This window comes from Apodemus sylvaticus, chromosome 7 (genome assembly GCF_947179515.1).
Source record: "Apodemus sylvaticus chromosome 7, mApoSyl1.1, whole genome shotgun sequence".
In the NCBI taxonomy this organism is placed as follows: domain Eukaryota; kingdom Metazoa; phylum Chordata; class Mammalia; order Rodentia; family Muridae; genus Apodemus; species Apodemus sylvaticus.
In genome coordinates, this window is record NC_067478.1 from 96,245,410 (window position 1) to 96,256,925 (window position 11,516).

Genomic DNA, 11,516 nt, shown 5'->3' on the forward strand with positions numbered 1-11,516 from the left:
CACAACTTTAAGAAAGTCAAAGAATATGTGAGGGGGCAGGGATGGGAATATCCCTCTGATTCTTGTCTGAGAGAATAAAGGTTCTCACTTGGCTACATTTCTGTGTGTGTGAGGCAAGTGTTATCAGTTAGATGGAATAATGACCCTGATTCCAGCACACACAGAGAAGTCAGCTGATCCTCAAAATGCTGGTCGTCCAAGGGCAAGCACAAAGCAATACCAGTGCTCACATTGTTTAATCTTGAACACTCTCATTCCCTCATAGTGCTGGGATCAGAGTGTGACAGACAACATAGAAACATTATTGCCAAACTAGTTGCCTCTGTTGACCAAATTTGATAACCCACACCCCCATATCATTCAAAATATAGGTTTCAGTTTTTTCTGCTGGTAAATGCATTTTGCTTGAGACTGGACCTCATGCCCCAAGCTAGATTTAAACTCTAGGAGGACCTTGCAGTCCTCAAGCTTAGATTACAGGTTCCTGGTAGGATTGGAGATGGGTATCATAATACCTGTTTTATGCAATGGTAAGGATCAAGCCGAGAGGGTTATGTATGGTGTAAAAGCACTGTACCAACTGAGCTACAGTTGGTAGATCTGTATCCCGAGGTAGAACTCTACCGAAAACTCAAGTTTCAATACAGTGAATGTGTTACAGGCATTAGGTCTTTGGGGTAATAGTATTAGTCACAACTGGGCTGTCAACATGACACCTGGCCTGGCCTGGATATTACTTTTTCTTCCTGTAGTATAGGCCATTGTTTGCAAACACAGCATGCAACAATCCTGTTGACATGTAAAATGAATGAGTCTTTTCCCTATATTTTAACAAATCACAAATCCATATTTGATAGTGATATATAAGAGTTCTCTAAGTATTTCTCAACTAACTCTTTTTATATTTTGAAATTTTTCTATTTTTTATTCGATATATTTTTTATTTACATTTCAAATGATTTCCCCTTTTCTAGCCCCCCACTCCCCAAAAGTCCCATAAGCCCCCTTCTCTCCCCCTGTCCTCCCACCCACCCCTTCCCACTTCCCCATTCTGGTTTTGCCCTATACTTCTTCACTGAGTCTTTCCAGAACAAGGGGCCACTCCTCCTTTCTTCTTGTACCTCATTCGATGTATGGATTATGTTTGGGGTATTCCAGTTTTCTAGGTTAATATCCACTTATTAGTGAGTCCATACTATGAGTCACCTTTTGAGTCTGGGTTACCTCACTTAGTATGATGTTTTCTAGCTCCATCCATTTGCCTAAGAATTTCATGAATTCATTGTTTCTAATGGCTGAATAGTACTCCATTGTGTAGATATACCACATTTTTTGCATCCACTCTTCTGTTGAGGGAAATTTTTCTAGTAAGTGTAAGTAGACTCAGTCTATTTATAATCATTCTATCAGGGTTCCACTCAGTATTCATTTCACCGGGATCTCATCTCATCTCATCTCTCTCTCTCTCTCTCTCTCTCTCTCTCTCTCTCTCTCATTAAAAGTCATATTATGTGACCTGTATTTCTACTTATTCACCCTGACAATGTCATGATTTGAATTTTTTTCTACAGATGAGTGAAATACTCTTGGGTGTATATTTTCTTTATCCATTTATCTATTGATAGATATCTAAGCTGTTCCTATGTCTGATATGTTGTCAACCTTGCACAATAAATATGGACTTATCACTATCTCAGTGGAATGATGACTTTAAGCAGTTGGAAATTATGCCCAAGAGTAGCAGCTAGGTCATAAAACAGTCCTAATTCTAGTTTGTAAAGGGCCTCCATAATGAATTCCATATGGCTGTCTATGGTTACATTCCTACCAGAATTAAAAGTCCCTTTTCCCAACATCCTGGGGAAACTTTGTTGTTTTCACTTGTTTCCTGTTGATGTGCTAAGAAGGTATATTCGTTACATTTAGGTAAAATGTTCTGTAGTTATCTGTTAGGGCCATTTGAGTCATAATGTCTTTAGTTTCCTTATTTCTCTCTTTAGTCTCGGTCTGTTTACTGATGTCAGGTGTTGAAGTCTCCCTCTATTAACTTGGGGACTCAATGTGTAATTTATGCTTTAGTAATGTTTCTTCTACAAATGTAAGTGTCCTAATATTTGGAGCATAGATATACATAGTTGAGATGTCATCTTACTGGATTTTCTTTTAATGAATGTGAAGTGTCCTTCTCCCATCTCTTACAATTAAATTTGGCTGAAAGCCTATTTTATTAGATATTATGTTGGCTTCCCCAGCTTCTTTCTTGGGTATGTTTGCTTGAAATCATTTTTCCAGGCCTTCACTCTTAGGTAATCTCCATTTTTTAATGCTGAGGTATGTTTCTTGTGTGCAGTAGAATGATGGATCATATTTATGCATCCACTCTGTTACCCTGTGTCTTTTTATTATGAACTTGAATCTAATGATATTAGGAGATATGAATCATCAAAGATTAATTCTTTTTATTTTGATATTGGGAGTGGAAGACTTAGATAGACAGAGACAGAGAAAGACGGAGGGACAGAAGGAGTGGAGAAGGTGAAGGAGAGGGAAAGAGAGACAGAGAATGCATCCCTTCTTTTGGCTTTGTTATTATGGGAGTATCAGTATTCCTGACCTCAAGCAATACTGCAGAGCAATAATGTTAAAAACTGCATGGTATTGGTACAGTGACAGGCAGGCGGATCAATGGAACAGGATTGAAGATCCAGAAATGAACCCACACACGTATGGCCACTTGATCCTCGACAAAGAGGCTGAAAACATCCAATGGAAAAAAGATAGCCTTTGCAAAAAATGGTGCTAGTTCAACTAGAGGTCAGCATGTAGAAGAATGCGAATTGATCCATCCTTGTCTCCTTGTACTAAGCTCAACTCCAAATGGATCAAGGACCTCCACATAAAGCCAGGCACACTGAAACTACTTGAAAAGAAACTGGGGAAGACCCTTGAGGACATCAGTACAGGGGGAAAGTTCCTGAACAGAACACCAATAGCTTATGCTCTAAGATCAAGAATTGACAAATGGTACCTCATAAAATTACAAAGTTTCTGTAAGGCAAAGGACACCATTAAAAGGACAAATCAGCAACCAACAAATTGCGAAAAGATCTTCACCAACCCTACATCAGATAGAGGGCTAATATCCAATATATATATATATAAAGAACTCAAGAAGTTAGACTCCAGAAAACCAAATAACCCTATTAAAAATGGAGTACAGAGTTAAAGAATTTTCACCTGAAGAACTTCGGATGGCAGAGAAGCATCTTAAAAAATGCTCAACTTCATTAGTCATTAGGGAAATGCAAATAAAAACAACCCTGAGATTTCACCTTACACCAGTCAGAATGGCTAAGATTAAAAATTCAGGAGACAGCAGATGTTGGCAAGGATATGGAGAAAGAGGAACACTCCTCCTCTGCTGGTGGGGTTGCAAATTGGTACAACCACTCTGGAAATCAGTCTGGTGGTTCCTCTGAAAACTGGGCACCTCACTTCCAGAAGATCCTGCTATTCCATTCCTGGGCATATACCCAGAGAATTCCCCAGCATGTAATAAGGATACATGTTCCACTCTATGTTCATAGCAGCCCTATTTATAATTGCCAGAAGCTGGAAAGAACCCAGGTATCCCTCAATAGAAGAGTGGATGCAAAAAATGTGGTTATACACACAATGGAGTACTATTCAGCCATTAAAAACAACGAATTTATGAAATTCTTAGGCAAATGGATGGAGCTGGAGAACATCATACTAAGTGTTGTAACCCAGACTCAAAAGATGAATCATGGTTTGCACTCACTAATAAGTGGGTGTTAACCTAGAAAACTGGAATACCCAAAACATAATCCACACATCAAATGAGGTACAAGAATAACTGAGGAGTGGTTCCTTGTTCTGTAAAGAGACAGTGAAGCAGTATAGGGCAAAACCAGAACAGGGAAGTGGGAAGGGTTGGGTGGGAGAACGGGGGGGGGGGGAAGGGGGCTGATGGGACTTTCGGGGAGTGGGGGTCCAGAAAAGGGGAAATCATTTGAAATGTAAATAAAAACATATCAATTAAAAAATTTTAAAAAAGAAAGTAATATTTCAACAAACCAAAAAATATATCGAATAAAAAAAAAAAAAAGTCTTCTTTGAAGGTCTGATAGAATTCTACACTGAATCCATCTGGTCCTGTGCTTTTTTTGGCCGGAAGGCTATCTATGACCCCTTCTATTTCTTTAGGGGTTATGGGTCTGTTTAGATGGTCTATTTGATCCTGGTTTAATTTTGGTAATTGGTATCTGTCTAAGAAAATGTTCATTTCCTCCAGATTCTCCAGTTGTGTTGAGTACAAGTTTTTGTAGTAGGATCTGATGATTTTTTGAATTTCCTCGGTTTCTGTTGTGATATCTCCATTTTCATTTCTAATTTTGTTAATTTGGATACTTTCTCTGTGCCCTTTGGTTAGTCTGGCTAAGGGTTTATGTATCTTGTTGATTTTTTCAAAGAACCAGCTTTTGGTCTTGTTGATTCTATGTATGGTACTCTTGGTTTCTACTTGATTGATTTCAGCCCAGAGTTTGATGATTTCCTGTCTTCTCCTCCTCCTGGGTGAATTAGCTTCTTCTTGTTCCAGGGTTTTCAGTTGTTCCGTTAATCTTCTAGTGTAAGCTCTCTAGAATTTCTTTTTGAAGGAACTCAAAGCTATGAGTTTTCCTCTTAGCACTGCTTTCATTGTGTCCCATAGATTTGTGTATGTTGTGCCTTCGTTTTCATTAAATTCTAAGAAATCTTTGATTTCTTTCTTTATTTCTTCCTTGACCAAGGTATCATTGAGTAGAGTATTATTCAGTTTCCATGTGTATGTAGGCTTTCTGTTGTTTTTACTGTTACTAAAGACCACTTTTACTCCATAGTGATCTGGTAGGAGGCATGGGATTATTTCAATCTTCTTATATTTGTTGAGGTCTGTCTTGTGACCAACTATATGATCTGTTTTGGAGAAGGTACCATTAGGTGCTGAGAAAAAGGTATATTCTTTTGCTTTGGGATACAAAGTTCTATATATTTATATATCTGTTAACTCCAATTGGTTCAAAGCTTCAATTAGTTTCATTGTCTCCCTGTTTAGTTTCTGTTTTCCTGATCGTTCCATTGGGGAAAGTGGAGTGATGAAGTCACCCACAATTATTGTGTTAGGTGCAATGTGTACTTTGAGCTTTAGTAAAGTTTCTTTTATGAATGAGGGCGCCCTTGTATTTGGGGCATAGATGTTCAGGATTGAGAGTTCTTCTTGTTGGATTTTTCTTTGACCAGCAAGTAGTGACCTTCCATGTCTGTTTTGATGACATTAGGTTGAAAGTCAATTTTATCTGAAATTAGAATGGCAACTCCGGCTTGTTTCCTAGGGCCATTTGCTTGTAGAATTGTCTTCCAGCCTTTTACTCTAAGGTAGTTTTTGTCTTTGACATTGAGGTGTGTTTCCTGCAAGCAGCAAAATGTAGGGTACTGTTTACGTAACCAGTCTGTTAGTCTATGTCTTTCTATTGGGGAATTGAGTCCATTGATGTTAAGAGATATCAAGGAGTAGTTGTTATTGCTTCCTAACATTTTTGATTTTAATTTTATACGTGTGTGCTTATCCTCTTTGGGTTTGATGAAAGAAGCTTAATATCCTGCTCTTTCCAGGGTATAGTTTCCCTCGTTGTACTGGTGCTTTCCCCCTATTATCATTTAAAGAAGACTTAACACCAATACTCTTCAAACTTTTCCACCAAATAGAAACAGAAGGAACACTACCCAACTCCTTCTTCGAAGCCACTATTACGCTGATACAAAAACCACACAAAGATCCAACTAAGAAAGAGAATTTCAGGCCAATTTTCCTTATGAATATCGATGCAAAATACTAAATAAAAGTCTTGCCCAACGAATCCAAGAACACATCAAAACGATTATCCACCATGATCAAGTAGGCTTCATCCCAGGGATGCAGGGATGGTTCAATATAAGGAAATCCATAAATGCTATCCACTACATAAACAAAATCAAAGAAAAAAAACCACATGATCATTTCATTAGATGCTGAAAAATCATTTGACAAAATTCAGCATCCTTTCATGCTAAAAGTCTTGGAAAGGACAGGAATTCAAGGCCCATATCTAAACATAGTAAAAGCAATATACAGCAAACCAGTAGCCAACATCAAACTAAATGGAGAGAAAATTGAAGCAATCCCACTAAAATCAGGGACTAAACAAGGCTGCCCCCTCTCTCCATATAGTTTCAATATAGTTCTTGAAGTCCTAGCTAGAGCAATTAGACAACAGAAGGAAGTCAAAGGGATACAAATTGGAAAGGAAGAAGTCAAATTATCACTATTTGCAGATGATATGATCGTATACTTAAGTGACCCTAAAAACTCTACTAGAGAACTCCTACAGCTGATAAACAACTTCAGCAAAGTGGCTGGCTACAAAATCAACGAAAACAAATCAGTAGCCTTTATATATTCAAAGGATAAGCAGACCGAGAAAGAAATTAGGGAAATGACCCCCTACACAATAGCTACAAACAGCATAAATTATCTTGGGGTGACTCTAACCAAACAAGTGAAAGACCTATATGACAAGAACTTCAGATCTCTGAAGAAGGAAATCGAAGAAGATCTCAGAAAATGGAAAAATCTTCCATGCTTGTGGATTGGCAGGATTAATATAGTTAAAATGGCCATCTTGCCAAAGGCAATCTACAGATTCAATGCTATTCCCATAAAAATCCCAACCCAGTTCTTCATAGAGCTAGAAAGAGCAATTCTCAATTTCATCCGGAATAACAAAAAACCCAGGATATCTAAAACTATTAACAACAGTAAAAGAACTTCAGGGGGATTCAAAATCCCAGACTTTAAACTCTACTACGGAGCAATAGTGATAAAAACTGCATGGTATTGGTACAATATCAGGCAAGCGGATCAATGGAATAGGATTGAAGACCCAGAAATGAACCAACACACCTATTGTCACTTGGTCTTCGACAAAGGGGCTGAAAGCATCCAGTGGAAAAAAGATAGTCTTTTCAACAAATGGTGCTGGTTCAATTTGAGGTCAGCATGCAGAAGAATGCGCATCGATCCATTCTTATCTCCTGTACCAAGATGAACTCCAAATGGATCAAGGACCTCCACATAAAATCTGACACACTGAAACTAATTGAAAAAAAACTGGGGAAGACCCTGTAGGACATGGGCACAGGGGAAAAGTTCCTGAATAGAACACCAATAGCTTATGCTCTAAGATCAAGAATTGACAAATGGGACCTCATAAAACTACAAAGTTTCTGTAAGGCAAAGGACACTGTCAAAAGGACAAAATGTCAACCAACAGACTGGGAAAGGATCTTCATCAACCCTAAATCCAACAGAGGGCTAATATCTAATATATACAAAGAACTCAAGAAAGTAGAACCCAGAGATCCAAATAACCCCATTAAAAAGTGGGGTACTGAGCTAAACAAAGAATTTTCACATGAAGAACTTCAGGGAGCTGAGAAACACCTTAAGAAATGTTTAACATCATTAATCATTAGGGAAATGCAAATCAAAACAACCCTGAGATTTCACCTCACACCAGTCAGAATGGCTAAGGTCAAAAACTCAGGAGACAGCAGGTGTTGGCGAGGATGTGGAGAAAGAGGAACACTCCTCCACTGCTGGTGGGATTGCAAGATGGTGCAACCACTTTTGAAATCAGTCTGGTGGTTCCTCAGAAAACTGGGCATGTCACTTCGTGAGGACCCTGTTATACCACTACTGGGCATATATCCAGAGGATTCTTCAGCATGCAATAAGGACACATGCTCCAATATGTTCATAGCAGCCCTATTTGTAGTAGCCAGAAGCTGGAAAGGACCTAGATGTCCTTCAACGGAGGAATGGATACAAAAAATGTGGTATATTTACACAATGTAGTACTATTCAGCCATTAGAAACAATGAATTCATGAAATTCTTAGACAAATGGATGGAGCTGGAGAACATCATACTAAGTGAGGTAACCCAGTCTCAAAAGATCAATCATGGTATGCACTCACTGATAAGTGGATATTAACCTAGAAACTTTGAATACCCAGGACGTAATCCACAAATTAAATGATGTCCAAAAAGAATGGAGGAGTGGCCCCTGGTTCTGGAAAGACTCAGTGCAAAAGTATAGGGGAATTCCAGAACAGGGAAGTTGGCAGGGGTGGATGGAAGAATCAGGGGACGGAAGAGGGCTTATGGGACTTGCGGTGTGTGGGGACCCAGAAAAGGGGAAATCATTTGCAATGTAAATAAAAGAAAAGAAAAGAAAAGAAAAGAAAAGAAAAGAAAAGAAAAGAAAAGAAAAGAAAAGAAAAGAAAAGAAAAGAAAAGAAAGCTCACCTTAAGAAAGGCTTGGTACTATGCTGGGATCTCAAACACCCTCTGTATTCACCAACTGAATAATAAAGAATTTATCTTGCCTTCAAAAAAAGAAATTATATTTTTCTTTTGGTTTTGCTATTATGAAATTATTTATTTCCTGAGTTATCGAAGGTGTAGTTAGTCTGTTTAGATGGAAGTTCCCTCTAGTATCTTCTGTCAGATGGGATTTGTGCATAGATATTGTTTAAATTTGGTTTTGTCATGGAATATCTTGGCTTTCTCATCTATGGTGATTGAAAGTTTGCTGGCAATAGTAGTCTGAGTTGTCCTTGGTTTCTTATAGACTGCAAGATATATCCCTTGGCCCTTCTGGTTTTTAGAGTCTCTGATAAGAAGTCAGATGTAATTTTGATAGGACTGCCTTTATATATAACTTAACCTTTTTTCCTTTATAGACTTTAACATTCTTTCCTTATTCTGCACATTTACAGTTTTGATTATTATGTGGCTGTAATGTTTTCTATTCTGCACCAATCTATTGGTTGTTCTGTAAGTTTCTTTTTCCCCAATTTTTTATTACATAGTTTCTTCATTTATACTTCAAATGTTATCCCATTTCCTCTTTTTCCCTACAAAATCCCCATATCCCATGCCCCTCCCCATCCTCACCAATCCACCCATTCTCACCTCTCTATATTGGCTTTCCCTTACAGTCTGGCAATGAATCTCACAGGACCAAGGGCCTCTCTCTCAATGATGTATGACAAGGCCATCCTTTGTGATATATATGGCTAGAGCCATGGGCCACTCCATGTGTACTGTTTGGTTGATGGTTTAGTCCCTGTGAGTACTAGGGATACTGGTTGGTTCATATTGTTGTTCCTCCTATGGGGCTGCAAACACCTTCTGCTCCTTGACTCCTTTCTCTAGCTCCTCCACTGGAGACTCTGTGCTCAGCCCAATGGTTGGTTGAGAGCAACCACTACTGTATTTGTCAGGCACTGGCAGAGCCTCTCAGGAGACAACTATATCAGGCTCCTGTCAGCAAGCAGTTGTTGGTATCCACAATAGTGTCTGGGTTTGGTGATTGTACATGGGATAGATCCCCAGGGGGAGCAGACTCTGGATGGTCTTTCCTTCAGTCTTGGCTACACACTATGGTCTTCCTTCTTGAGCTTCATGTGGGTTGTAAATTATATTTGGGTACTCTGAGCTTTTGGGTAAATATCTACTTATGAGTGAGTGAACGCCATATGTGTTCTTTTGTGATTGGATTACCTCACTCAAGGTGATATGTACTAATTCCATCTATTTGCCTAAGAATTTCATGAACTCATTGTTTTTAATAGCTGAGTAGTACTCCATTGAGTGTACCACATTTTCTGTATCCATTCCTCTGTTGAGGGACATCTAGGTTCTCTCTAGTTTCTGGTTAATAAAAATAAGGCCACTGTGAACATAGTGGAGCATGTGTCCTTACTATAGGTTGGAGCATCTTCTGGGTATATGCCTAGGAGTGGTATAGCTGTATCCTTGGGTAGTACAACGTCCAATTTTCTGAGGAAACACCACACTGATTTCCAGAGTGAATGTACCAGATTGATATCCCACTAACAACAGAGGAGTGTTCTTACTCCACATCCTTGCCAGCATTTGATAACATCTGTGTTTTTTATCTTAAGTCATTCTGACTGGTATGAGATGGAATCTCAGGGTTGTTTTAATTTGCATTTCTCTATGACTAAGGATATTGAACATGACTTTAGGTGCTTCTCAGTCATTAGATATTCCTCAGTTGAGACTTCTGTTTAGTTCTGTATCCAATTTTTAATACACTTATTTGGCTCTCTGGAGTCTAACTTCTTGACTTCTTTTCATTTATTGGGTTTTAGCCCTCTGCCACATGTAGAGTTGGTAAAGATCTTTTCCCAATATGCTGGTTGCCATTTGGTACGATTGACAGTCTCCTTTGTCTTACAGAAACTTTGTAATTTTATGAGGTCCCATTTGTCAATTCTTGATCTTAGAGTATAACCTATTGGTGTTCTGTTCAGGAATTTTCCCCCGTGCCAATGTGCTTGAGGCTATTTCCTACTTTCTTTTCTATTAGTTTCAGTGTGTCTACGTGGAGTTCTTTGATCTACTTGGACTTAGTTTTGTACAAGGAAATAAGAATGGATCAATTTTCATTACTCTGCATGCTGTCAGTTGAACAAGCACCATTTGCTGAAAAGGCTGTCTTTTTTCCACTGGATAGTTTTAGCTCCCTTGTCAAAGATCAAGTAATCATAGGTGTGTGGGTTCATTTCTGGATCTTCAGTTCTATTTCATTGATCTACCTGCCTGGTACTTTACCAATACCATACAGTTTTTAACAGTATTGCTCTATAACATAGCTTGAGGACTGTCATGCTGAGTCCCCCAGATGTTCTTTTATTGTTGAGAATAGTTTTAGCTATCCTGAAATTTTCTTATTCAATATTAATTTGGTAATTGTTCTTTCTAACTCTATGAAGAATTGAGTTGGAATTTTGAGGGGGATTGCATTGAAGCTGTATATTACTTTTGGCAAGATGGCCATTTTACTATATTAATTCTACTGATCCATGCATGGGAGATCTTTCCATCTTCTGAGGTCTTTTGAGATTTCATTCTTCAGAGACTTGAAATTCTTGTACAGATCTATCACTTGTTTGGTAGAAGTCACACCAAAATACTTTATGCTGTTTTTGACAATTGTGAAGGGTGACATTTACAAATTTCTTTCTCAGTCTATTTATTCTTTGAGTAAAAGAAGGCTACTGATTTGTTTGATTTAATTTTATATCTGGCCACTTTGCTGAAGGTGTTTATCAGCTGTATGCATTTTCTGGTAGATTTTTTGGGTTCACTTAAGTGTATGATCATATCATCTGCAAATATTGATATTTTGACTACTTTTCCAACTTGTATCCATTTGACCTCCTTTTGTTGTCTGATTGATCTAGCTAGTACTTCAAGTACTATATTGAATACATATTGAGAGAGAGCACAGCATTGTATAGTCCCAAATTTTTGTGGAAATGCTTCAAGTTTCTCTACATTTAGTTTGATGTGGGCTACTGGTTTGCTGTATATTGCTTTTGCTA